The sequence below is a fragment of the Pristiophorus japonicus genome, unplaced genomic scaffold, assembly GCF_044704955.1.
Source record: "Pristiophorus japonicus isolate sPriJap1 unplaced genomic scaffold, sPriJap1.hap1 HAP1_SCAFFOLD_33, whole genome shotgun sequence".
Classification (NCBI taxonomy): Eukaryota; Metazoa; Chordata; class Chondrichthyes; family Pristiophoridae; genus Pristiophorus; species Pristiophorus japonicus.
In genome coordinates this window covers 10512469-10524408 of record NW_027253106.1, presented here as the reverse complement: position 1 = coordinate 10524408, position 11940 = coordinate 10512469, and the positions used below count along the sequence as shown (strand labels likewise).

Here is an 11940-nt window from a genome sequence, read left to right as displayed (position 1 = left end):
TCACCGGATGGTTTGTTCGAAAACTTTTCTCTTGCTTTCACAGGAAAGCATCATTAATTAACACCTCACCTTCTTTTACACATTCAAACAAATGCTAACTCAGGGAAACTCCATACTTCAATCATTTGTGCTCTGCTTTGCATCTTAACTCGAAAACCATATCCCATTTTACTCACTGTATTTTAGATTTCTGGTTCAAACTCTTCATTGCCGATGACACCACGAATCTGGGGCAACTTTTATCAAATTTAACAGCACCGGTTATTCCTACCGTGCACACAAAATACAATCAGTAGTGAAGATAAAATCCCTCTATGCGTATTTTCAGATTCAACGCAGTAGGATTTCAAATAAAGTGAAAGAATTTTACACTGAAAAGACTTGGAAGTGTTCCTTGTATTTGTGTCTTTAATTAAACTTTGTGACGTCTGACTCCCGTTCATGCCACTGCTGAATAAGAAAGGAGGGTTTGACATTGACCAGACTGCACTGCCCCTGATATTTGTGAGCTCATCCTTTATATTCAGTGGTTTCTCGCCCTTTGATGGGCTGCATTGCAGCGGATATCACGTTGGCCTCACACGCGAAAGGTCCTCGGTGGATCCGTTTTCTCTCACTCAAATTTATCTATTTAGTAAAGTGAAATAAAAAGCAATTAAGGAATAAGGGAGCCCTTTTGCCAGGAGAATATATAGCAAATAAAAACAGCAAATGCTTGAAATCTCAGCAGGTCAGGCAGCATTTGCAGGGAGACTAAACTTGCCTCCGATTGTTCATCCACAGCAAGTTTAAACATAATGTTTCCACCCAGGATCGAACCTTTGCGTGTAAAGCAAACGTGATAACCACTGCACTACAGAAACCTCTGGTACAGCCGCCCCAACAGAGGGGAGCTGACCATTGAGCTCCCTCTGTGCTGATCGGGAATGTGTTGGCTCACCTTCAACAACTTCTGTCCCACACTGAAAGTTCTCAATCCTTCTCCTCCGCTGCCTTTTACAGAAATGTCACGGGTCACCCAACCACCGTGTTCACTTCCACAGACTCACAGTGGGGCCGCAGAGGCTCCTACCGTCTCCCCGCGATCAGCTAACTCTACCAGTTTACAAAATTAAACCCCGAACATGTGCCCAGCAAAGGGCAGAGGAAGCCAGATAGTATGTAAGCTCAGTCTATCACAGAAAGTATTGGTATTCATGGTGATTACAGCAATTATTAATCGTCTCACAGACCTCAATTATTTTTATGCGATGAATTGATCGAGGATGGAAAACAGGTTAGTGCGCCAGGTCTTAACCCCTTGACCACCAGAGAACAGATACGATACATGTCAATATATTTATATATATTTATATATGAACCTGATTGTCAATGGCTAGCTACCTAGACCTCAACGTGCCCACGGTAGTGTGTCTAAACTTGAATGAGAGAAATTGTTCCACAGTGACACCTGTCATGTGTTCTACATTGTTACTGCTTGTACTATTACAAGGTGTGCACCAGAGGGCACTGCAGTGGGAGACTTTTAGCTTACCTGTGCAGGTGTGCCTGGCCGAGTGTAAAAGGCAGGCCACCAGGTGTGATCCTCACTCTGTGGTTATCAATAAAGGACACATTGTCTCGTAGAGTCATCATCAGAGCATCTGAAGGTATAACAATTGGCGACGAGATTCCAGATCTTCTCACGAAAATGGCTAACCTTGGTACGTTGCAGCATTTTGCTGATGGTGATGATTGGGGAGCCTTTGTGGAGAGGCTTGTCCATTTCTTCACAGCAAACGACCTGGCTGGTGACGACCCGGCCACACTGGCTGATAAGTACAGAGCTATCCTGCGAACCAGTTGTGGGCCCACGGTCTGTGGCCTCGTCAGGGACTTGCTGGCACCAATGAAGACAACGACCAAGGCGTACGACGAGCTTGTAATACTGATCCAAGAACAACTCAAGCCCAAAGAGAGCATCCTCACAGCCAGACAGCGGTTTTTACACACCGACGGCCCGAAGGCCAGGAGATCACGAAATATGCTGCAGACCTCAGGAGGCATTCGGCACCGTGGGATTTTGGTGCCCACCTCACTGAAGCACTGCGGGATATCTTTGTCATCGGAATCGGCAACGAGGGCCTTCTTCATAAGCTACTGTCAGCAGATACCACAGTCACACTGCAGAAGGTCATCTCCATGAGCCAAGCATTCATGACCTCGACCTGTGGCTCTAGGCAGATGACTCATCCTCAGGACTCAAACCCGGCAAGTACTGTGCACAGAGTGGTGCCTTTTAGAGGCTGATCTCTAGAACGTGAACCTTCTCAGGGGAGAGAGAACATGCCCCCGAGTCCCTTAACTCAATGTCCATGGTCAGATCAGCCATGACCTTATTGAATGGCAGAGCAGGATCGAGGGGCCGAATGGCCGACTCCTGTTCCTATTTCTTATGTTCTTTTGTTAATCATTTAAGGAGCTTGAATCATTGATGAAGTTTTCTCCCCTATCTGACATTACACACTCTGTATTTCGGAGACTGGTTTAAAATGTTCAGTGCTCATGCGACAAGGAACCTGGGGCGAATTTTGTTCAATTTATTTCACAGCAAAAGTCGCCTCCAAAATAATGTTTCTACACGGGTTCAAACCGGAGACATTTCACGTGTGGTTCTCCAAAGTGGTGGAGGTTGTGCTCGAGTTTAAAATGGTGTATTCGATCCACTTTGAAAATGCATCTACTACTACGAGGGACATTTTGCCCATGAATGGGCCCGCATAATCTATGTGCACCCGCGACCACGGTTTGGTAGGCCAGGGCCAGGGGCTCAGTGGAGCCTCCCTGGGGGCATTGCTGAGCTGGGCACAAATAGTGCACCTTCGGACGCAGAGCTCCAAGTCCGCGTCAATACCACGCCACCAGACATGGGATCTGGCTATGGCCTTCATGAGAACGATCCCCGGGTGCTCGCGGTGGAGCTCCCGCACAAATGCCTCTCTGCCTCGCAGAGGCATGACTACTCGGCTGCCCCACATCAGGCAGTCTGCTTGTAGTGATAGCGCATGCATGCTCCTGTGAAAGGGTTTTAATTGCTCGGGGCAGGCATCACGAGCATCTGCACAGTAACCAGTTAGGACACATCTTTTTTATAAGGATAACGTGGGGTTGCTGGCCGTCCAGGCTCTGATTTGTTGAGATGTTATGGGCGAACCTGTGGACTCAAAGGCATTGATTGCCATGACTATCTCACAGTCCTGTTCGTCAGAGCCTTCCGTGGTCGCCAGGGGTAGCATGCTGAGCGCGTCTGCAAAGTTGTCTGTGCCTGGTCTGTGCCTTATGGTATAGTCGTAGGACGCCAGCAGGATTGCCCACCGTTGAATTCGCGCCGAGGCGTTGCCGTTTATTGCCTTACAGAAGCTTCTGGTACAACAGCCCCAACTGAGGGGAGCTGACCAGTGAGCTCCCTCTGTGCTGATCGGGAATGTGTTGGCTCACCATAAACAACTTCTGTCCCACACTGAGGGCCCAATTTCGGGTGGAGTTGCTCCTAGTTTTTTGGAACAACTAGTTTACTTTGGAGAATGTTAGAAATTGCAATTCTCGGATATTAGTTTGCTCCAGTTGTACTGAGTTATTTGAGGTTGGCTTCAGGTAAGGTATTTTTTTTCAAAAAGGGGCGTGTCCAGCCAATCAGGCCTGTTTTGCAAGTTTCGGCAGTGAAAACTTAATACAAACTAACGTCGGTTGGAGTAAGTGCCCACTTTTGTAAGTTCAGAACAACCTTACCTAGAGGTAAGCTCAGTGCAGGCACAGCCAGAGAGGTGGTGGGAATTAAACACAAAAAGGACTGAAGCATTAAACACATCACTTAAAATGTCCAAAAACCTCTTTTGATGATATCTTGCCTTATATCTGCTGAATGAGGATAGTTGCTTCTCTTTTTATAAATAAACAAGTGTAACCTCACGGCTGAGGCAGGCACATTCCGGCTGCTTTCAGATGAGCTGTGAGGGTTTATTTAAGGGTACGACGGCCCTGTAGCCCCACACACCAGGATATCCTCTCCCCCGGAGTTTTCCTCAGCTTGTGCTCGGTGTACGGGGAGCTTTGGCCCGGGTCCGAGGTAGCTTGCAACCCAGGGATGGACAATAACCCTCTGAGCTCTGGAACTGGGAAGAGCGAATAACTAATGAGTTGTTTGTGGATTTGAAATTCGGCTTAGATCTGCTGGTATTAACCGAGGCAGGGGCTGTGAGACATTGCATTGTGTTCAGGTTTAATCACAGCAGTATCCGCAGTCAGGAGCTGAAACGGACGAAGAGCTGAAAAAACACAAGACAAAAGCTTAAGAAATGTCAGCAATTGTGGTAAACTCTTTAATGTATTTCCTGCTGGTTCAGTGGTGGGGCGCTCACAGAGGGAGCCCGGATTCAGAAAGTAACTATTTCATTCAAAATCTTTAAAATAATGACATGCAACGAATTAAACTGTGTGTCGGGGGATGGGGATGGGTGAAGATTATTTGTTTTATTCCCCATTCATTAACCGACAGCGTTGTTTTGTAGAATTGTTACTGAGGGTCAGTGGAAACTTCAATAACTGAACTTTAATCATTCAAGGATTTTGAATCATTGATGAAGTTTTCTCCCTTATCTGACTTTACACACTCTGCATTTAGGAGACTGGTTTAAAATGTTCAGTGCTCATGCGACAAGGAACCTGGGGCGACTTTTGTTCAATTTTTTTCACAGCAAAAATAGTCTCCAAAACAATGTTTTTGCCCGGGCTCGAACCGGGGACCTTTCGCGTGTGAGGCGAACGTGATAACCGCTACACTACAGAAACGCTGCGATTCAGGTAATCTCAGGAATATAACCAGAGCTTTAACCTACACAGCTGGCCGATACTTCAGGAGCTTGTCTAACGAGAATAGAATGACGCTGCTATATTTAGGAAGGCTGTGAGTGTGGCAGGAATTGATCTCGTGTTTCCCAGACTTTACACATAGGAATAGGAGATGGCCATTTAGCAGCGCGTGGTTTAGGATCTGGAATGCACGGCTTGAAAGGGCGGTGGAGGAAGACTCAACCTTATCTTTCAGACGGGAGTTGTATAAGTGTCTGAAGGAAAAACAATTGCAGGGCTACGGGGGAAGGGCGGGGGAGTTGGACTCTCTGAGAGTCGGCACGGGCTCGATTGGCCGAATGGCCTTCCGTGCTGTCACCATTCCATGATTCGATAAGTTAGTGGCACATTTCATAGTGTGGGTGGGAGCACAACATTGCAAAGGGACATGGATTGAGTCGGCAAAACTTGAGGCATCTGATTCAGGAGATTCGCGGGGTGCGGAAATTCAGGTGTTTATTGACTTTGAAAGGAACATTTTTGCTTTGTGCCGTTTCGGACATTGAAATATTTGTGAAAGGAATTTTTTGCAGAAAGGGATGCAGCATTTAACCTTCTGCCTTAACACTTCTTTCAGGATGTCAGCTGACATTTCGTTTCGATGTTATTCTTCCAGAATTGCTATTTTCTTTGGTGTTTCACAATAACCGGACCCTTGCTCTAAAGTCAGTCTCACTGTTTCCCCAGTCTCCTGTTGATGTTATAAGCAATGAACATTTTGACCCAGACCCCGAAAGCACAGTGTGTAAAATGGTTTTTGGTTTCAGAGTTCACTTGCAGAGCACAGAAGAAATGATTCAATTATGGAGTTCCTTCAGTGAGCATTTCTTTAATTGTGCAAAAGAAGATTGTGGGTTAATTAATGATGATTTTCCATGAAAGCATCATACAATTAAAAGAAATGCAATCGCCCAACATAGGGCTCAATCCCAGGACCTTGTAATTAAAAGTCTCATGTTCTACCGACTGAGCATGCCGGGCTTCTGGCTAATGTTAGATTTTATCGCTCATTGCAGCCAAGCGCCTGTTGGCCACCCGCAGCCTGGGTACAGTAACGTCCCAACAGCTCATTGACTGTCGGAGTGGGACTGTGCGGTGCTTCAGAAGACAGGTCGAAAAAGCAAATTCACTGATTCCGTCCCATGTGCTCCTCCGATCAAGAATAGCAACACACTAAACATGCTTCAATAATGGTTACACCTGAGCTCCACAGTTGTGCAGTAGTTGGCTCGTTGGTCTAGGGGTATGATGCTCGCTTTGGGGTTGTTACTTGAAATTTGCGAGAGGTCCCGGTTTCAAATCCTGGACGAGCCCTCAATTTACCCACGAATTTTGAACTTGCATCGAATTTTTGCAAAGAAGGACTTGCATTTCGACAGCACCTTTTAGGAACTCATGACGCCCCAAAGCGCTTTACAGCCGTTGAGTTATGTTTGAAGTGTTGGAGTGTGGGGAAAGATGTGCCCGAATCAACCCACACGAACTGCAACTCTTTGCGAAGGAGTTCGGTGCAAAGAATCAGGTATCTCAGCGAATTGGCCTTTCTATGAATGAGTTCTTCTTGTACCTGCATTCAAGCTTGAAACAGCAACTGGACTTCATCTCACGGGAGCAGCGTGTAGCGGATAGTGAGTAGGTGAGCAGGTTGATGTGCGCCCGCTTTCAATCTTTGAAATTTCACCAAACAAAGATACGATGAATCCAACTGTCCCTGTCAAGCGACAGATTGAAGGGATCGGTGCTCCAAACAGAGCTGGAACACGCGCAGTGCAGTAATATGGTCCGCAACATTAAATGTCAGAGTTATTAAACAGACAATAATAAAACATACACTTAACAACAGGACTTACACCCAAACCTTGCGAATGTTCGCCGAAGAACTCAAACACGTTACAGTTCCCAGCTCGCTGTACAAATTGATCAAAAATTAATCTGATTCTAAACTATCTGTTCCAAATGCCACATTTTATATCTTTTCCTTACCCCTGCTACATGACAATTTAATTTTTTAATAGTATTACCTAATACAAGTGCCCAACTTCTGATGGAAGGTCATTAACCTGAAACGTTAACTCTGTTTCTCTCTCCACAGATGCTGCCTGACCTGCTCAGTGTTACCAGCATTTACTCTTTTTATTCTCCTAACTTATAATCAGAAAATCACCTCCCTTGTCATCTAACTACACTCCTTCCTGATATGTAGCCTTATCCTACAAACCAGGCTCCTTTCGGATAATTCAGGCATTCATTGGAATTATAACTTCTGAACGATAACAATTATGTGAATTATGTAACTATGTAATACTTGCCAACAGAGGGCGCGACTGTTGGAGTCCTAATGGTCACCTGCCCACACGAGCAGGGCCAGTAGAAAAGGTCGACTGCCATGTTGTTCAGGCACTCTGGAGCTGTAATAAAGAAGACTAAGGTCACACTAAATTTAGCTCACAGTACTCAGCCTCGGGGAGTTCTTCTCTCACAACAATTGGCGACGAGTAACAGAATACGAACCTTCAAACAACCATGGCTGCCGTTGGAATATTAGAGAGATCCGCAGAGGGTGATGATTGGGAAGCCTTCGTCGAGCAGCTCGACCAGTACTTTGTGGGCAACGAGCTGGAAGGAGACACTAACGTGGCCAAGCACAGGGTCGTTCTCCTCACCGTCTGTGGGCCTAAAATATACGGCCTCATCAAGAATCTGCTCACACCGACAAAACCAACGGAGAAGGAATATTCAGAGTTGTGCACACTCATTTGGGACTACCTAAAGCCGAAGGAGAGTATCCTCATGGCCAGTTATCGTTTTGACACGCACCATCGCTCCGGGGACCAGGACCTGGCGGATTATGTCACCGACCTGAGACACCTCGCGGGACCTTGCTGCGTTGGGGCAAATGCTGTGGGACTTTTACGTGCTGGGCATCAGCCACGAGGTCAGTCTTTGAAAGCTGTTGGCTGCTGAAAACCGAGATCTGAGCAGGGCCATCGCGATCGCCCAGGCATGCATGGCCACGGACGATAACACCAAACAGATATCTTCTCAACATCGAAGCTCACCGGCAAGTACTGTGCATAAAATGATGTCGCTAGCAGGCCGAACTGCACATGGCAGGGTCGATACGTCTGTGGCTGCAAGACCTGTGATGACTCAGAGTGCGCCATCGTGGGTAAATGTGAATCTATTAGCACCGAGTTGGTGCTGCGGGGGTAATCCTCGGGCCCATCAATGTCGATTCAAGCACTACGTGTGCAAAGGCTACACAACGATGGGGTACCTCCAGTGAATGTGCAAACGTGCTGTGACATACCACGTGGCTGAGGATGATCGATCCGGCACGGATCACGCAGCACAGGCAACTCAACCCAAGGAACAAGGACTCCCAGGTGCAGGTGGGGATGCAGCATTTTATCAGGGAGGCTTTGAGGGTGTGCCCGAAACGATTCCTTTGGCAACCTGTGGCTCGCTTACCATGTCGGAGTTCTGAGTAGAGCGCTCGATTAGGGAGTCTCATGTTGGGCATGTGGACAATGTGGCCCGCCCAGCGGAGCTTGTCGAGTGTTGTCAGTGCTTCAAAGCTGGTGATGTTGGCCTGAGCGAGAACACTAATGTTGGTGCGTCTGTCCTCCCAGGGGATTTGCAGGATCTTGCGTTGACAGCCCTGGTGGTATTTGTCCAGTGATTTGAGATGTCTGCTGTATATAGTCCATGTCTCGGAGCCATATCGCGGTGCAGGTATCACCACCGCAATGCAGACCATAAGCCTGATGCCAGATTTGAGGTCCTGGTCTTCAAACACTCTCCTCCTCAGGTGATCGAAGGCTGTGCTGGCACACTGAAGGCGGTGTTGGACCTCGTCATCGATGTCTGCCATTGCTGATAGTAGGTTCCCGAGGCGTGGAAAAGGTTCCCGAGGCGTGGAAAAGGCACTTACAGCCTTCCTAAATATAGCACCCTTATTCTATTCTCTTAAAACAAGCTCCTGAATTCTCGGCTAGCTGTGTAGGTTAGAGCTGTGGTTTTATCCTCAGATAGATTCGATCACAGTGTTTACGTAGTGTAGTCGTTATCACATTCGCCTCACACACGAAAGGTCTCCGTTCCGAAACCGGGGGGAAAGATCTTGAAAACTTGAATATGGGCCGAATACCTGACTCCTGTTCCTAACACTTACGTTCTTCTGATCTCTTGACCTTTCACAGAAGAACAAACTCTCCTCTGAACATGCATGAGAAAGCTCCAGAAAATATTTCCCCCCGAGGTGCTTTCGCGTGTGAGGCGAACGTGTTAACAGTTACACTGCGGAAACATTTCCACTTTCAGCACCAGATTACCAAAATTAAACCCAATGAGATCGGATAAATGTTCCTCACATGCTCAGAGCAAAATATATGATTGATGGTCGACAGAAGAATGAACAAACTTCAGCACCAGGTCAGACGGAAATGTTAAGCGAGCAGGTGGACTGCTGAATCGCACATTTCAGGAGTTGGTGGTGACAAAACAAATGGGTTTCGCTTAATGATTAAATGGGACATGAACCCACATCTGCAGAGGAGAGCAGTGCCGTGAACACAGCACCTTACACCGCTCGGCCACCCTGACTATTCAGTGCTGTGTGTGGCCACATGCAGGTTGATTTTGAACTATTGTGTCCTTTCACATGAAATAAATGAGGGCAGCAGGCGTATCTCTGCCTGACACCGGGGAAACAGTGAGACAGACCTTGGAGCAAGGGTTTGGTTATTTCGACACAGCAAAGGAAATATTAATTCTGGAAGGACAATTTCCAAAAGAACAATGACCAGTGAGCGCACTCTGTGCTGAGTGGGAATGTGTTGGCTCACCTTAAACAACTTCTGTCCCACACTGATAGTTCTCAATCCTTCTCCTCCGCTGACCTTTACAGAAATGTCACCAATCACCCAGCCACCGTGTTCACTTCCTCACAATGGGGCCACAGAGTCTCCTACAATCTCCCCGCAATCAGCGAACTCACCCTGTTTACAAAATTATACCTCGAACACGTGCCTGGCAAAGGGCAGGAGAAGCCAGATAGTCTGTAAGCTCGGTCTATCACAGAAAGTATTGGTATTCATGGTGATTACAGCAATTATTAATCGTCTCACAGACCTCAATTATTTTTATGCGATGAATTGATCGAGGATTGAAACCAGGTTAGCGCACTGGATCTTAACCCCTTGACCACCAGGGAACAGTTATGATACATGTCGATATATTTATATATATTTATATATGAACCTGAATGTCAATGGCTACCTACCTAGACCTCGTGGTGCCCACGGTAGTGTGTATAACTTTGAGTGAGAGCAACGGTTCCACAGTGACACCTGTCATGTGTCCGACATGGTTATTGCTTGAACTATTGCAAGTTGTGCACCAGAGGGCACTGCAGTGGGAGGCTTGTAGCTTACCTGTTCAGGTGTGCCTGGCCTCGTATAAAAGGCAAGCCATCAGGTGTGATGCTCACTCTGTGGTTATCAATAAAGACCGAAGGTCACTACAGTTCAAGCACTACACATTGTCTCGTGGAGTCATTATCAGAGCATCTGTAGGTATAACAATTGGCGACGCGATTACGGATCTTCACACGAAAATGGCTAAAATTGGTACGTTGGTTGCAGCAGTTCGCCGATGGTGATGATTGGGAAGCCTTTGTGGAGTGGCTTGTCCATTTCTTCACAGCAAACTATCTGGCAGGTGACAACCCGGTCACACTGGCTGATAAGTGCAGAGCTATCCTGCCAACCATTTGTGGGCCCACCTTCTACGGCCTCGTCAGGGACTTGCTGGCACCAGCGAAGACAATGACCAAGATGTACGAGGAGCTTGTAACACTGATCCAAGAATAACTCAAGCCCAAAGAGAGCATCTTCACAGCCAGACAGTTGTTTTATACACACCGACGGCCCGAAGGCCAGGAGATTTAAATATGCTGCAGACCTCAGGAGGCTGGTGGCACCGTGGGATTTTTGTGACCACCTCACCGAAGCACTGCGGGATATCTTTGTCATCGGAATCGGCCACGAGGGCCTTCTTCATAAGCTACTGTCAGCGGATACCAAAGTCACACTGCAGAAGGCCATCTCCGTGAGCCAAGCATTCATGACCTCGACCTGTGGCTCGAGGCGGATGACTCATCCTCAGGACTCAAACCCGGCAAGTACTGTGCACAGAGTGGTGCCTTTTAGAGGCTGGACTGTAGAAAGTGAACCTTCTCAGGGGAGAGAGAACAGGCCCCCGAGTCCCTTAACTCAGAATCCATGATCAGATCAGCCATAATCTTATTGAATGGCAGAGCAGGATCGAGAGGCCGAATGGCCGACTCCTGATCGTATTTCTTCTGTTCTTATGTTAATCATTTAAAGAGCTTAATCATTGATGAAGTTTTCTCCCCTATCTGACTTTATCCACTCTGTGTGTAGGAGACTGGTTTAAAATATTCACTGCTCATGTGACAAGGAACCTTGGGCGACTTTTGTTCAATTTATTTACAACAAAATAGCCTCCAAAATAATGTTTCCGCTTGGGCTTAAACCAGGGACTTTTCGCGTGTGAGGCGAGTGTGATAACCGCTGCACTACTAGAAACGGAGTGGTTAAAGTAATCTTAGGAATATAATCAGAGCTTTATCCTACACACAGCGGGCCGATACTTCAGCAGCTGGTTTTCCGAGAATAGAATGACGATGTTGGAGTGGATTTTCAGACAAAGCAAAGCATGATGGGGTAAGCCACCACGAAATGAACTTTGTACCAAGAAGCCTATCTGCTGTCCCTGATATGAACTCTGCAGCAACAAGTGACTCCTGGCCAGGTGCAGGCAACTGTAACATTGCATTGCAAAAGAATAACTAACCACAAAGAAGATAAGGAGGAAGGGCCCGCAAACTCGCACCATGCTATCAGGTTTTACTAGGACTAAAAAGTTGAATGTAAATTAATTGTGTTGCCATATGGATCGATTGGTTGTTTGTCAATTAATTTAAATGATTGTATTCCGCCCCCTGTAAACTGCTTAGAACCTTGCGGC

At 46.8% G+C, this 11940-nt stretch overlaps 1 non-coding gene across 1 annotated transcript; it reads right to left on the bottom strand.

The window, feature by feature from the left end:
• Positions 1 to 4754: 4754 nt before the first annotated feature.
• On the bottom strand, positions 4755 to 4827 carry trnav-cac (transfer RNA valine (anticodon CAC)). Its single transcript has one exon. It is a non-coding gene; the product is annotated as a tRNA-Val (tRNA).
• Positions 4828 to 11940: the final 7113 nt, after the last annotated feature.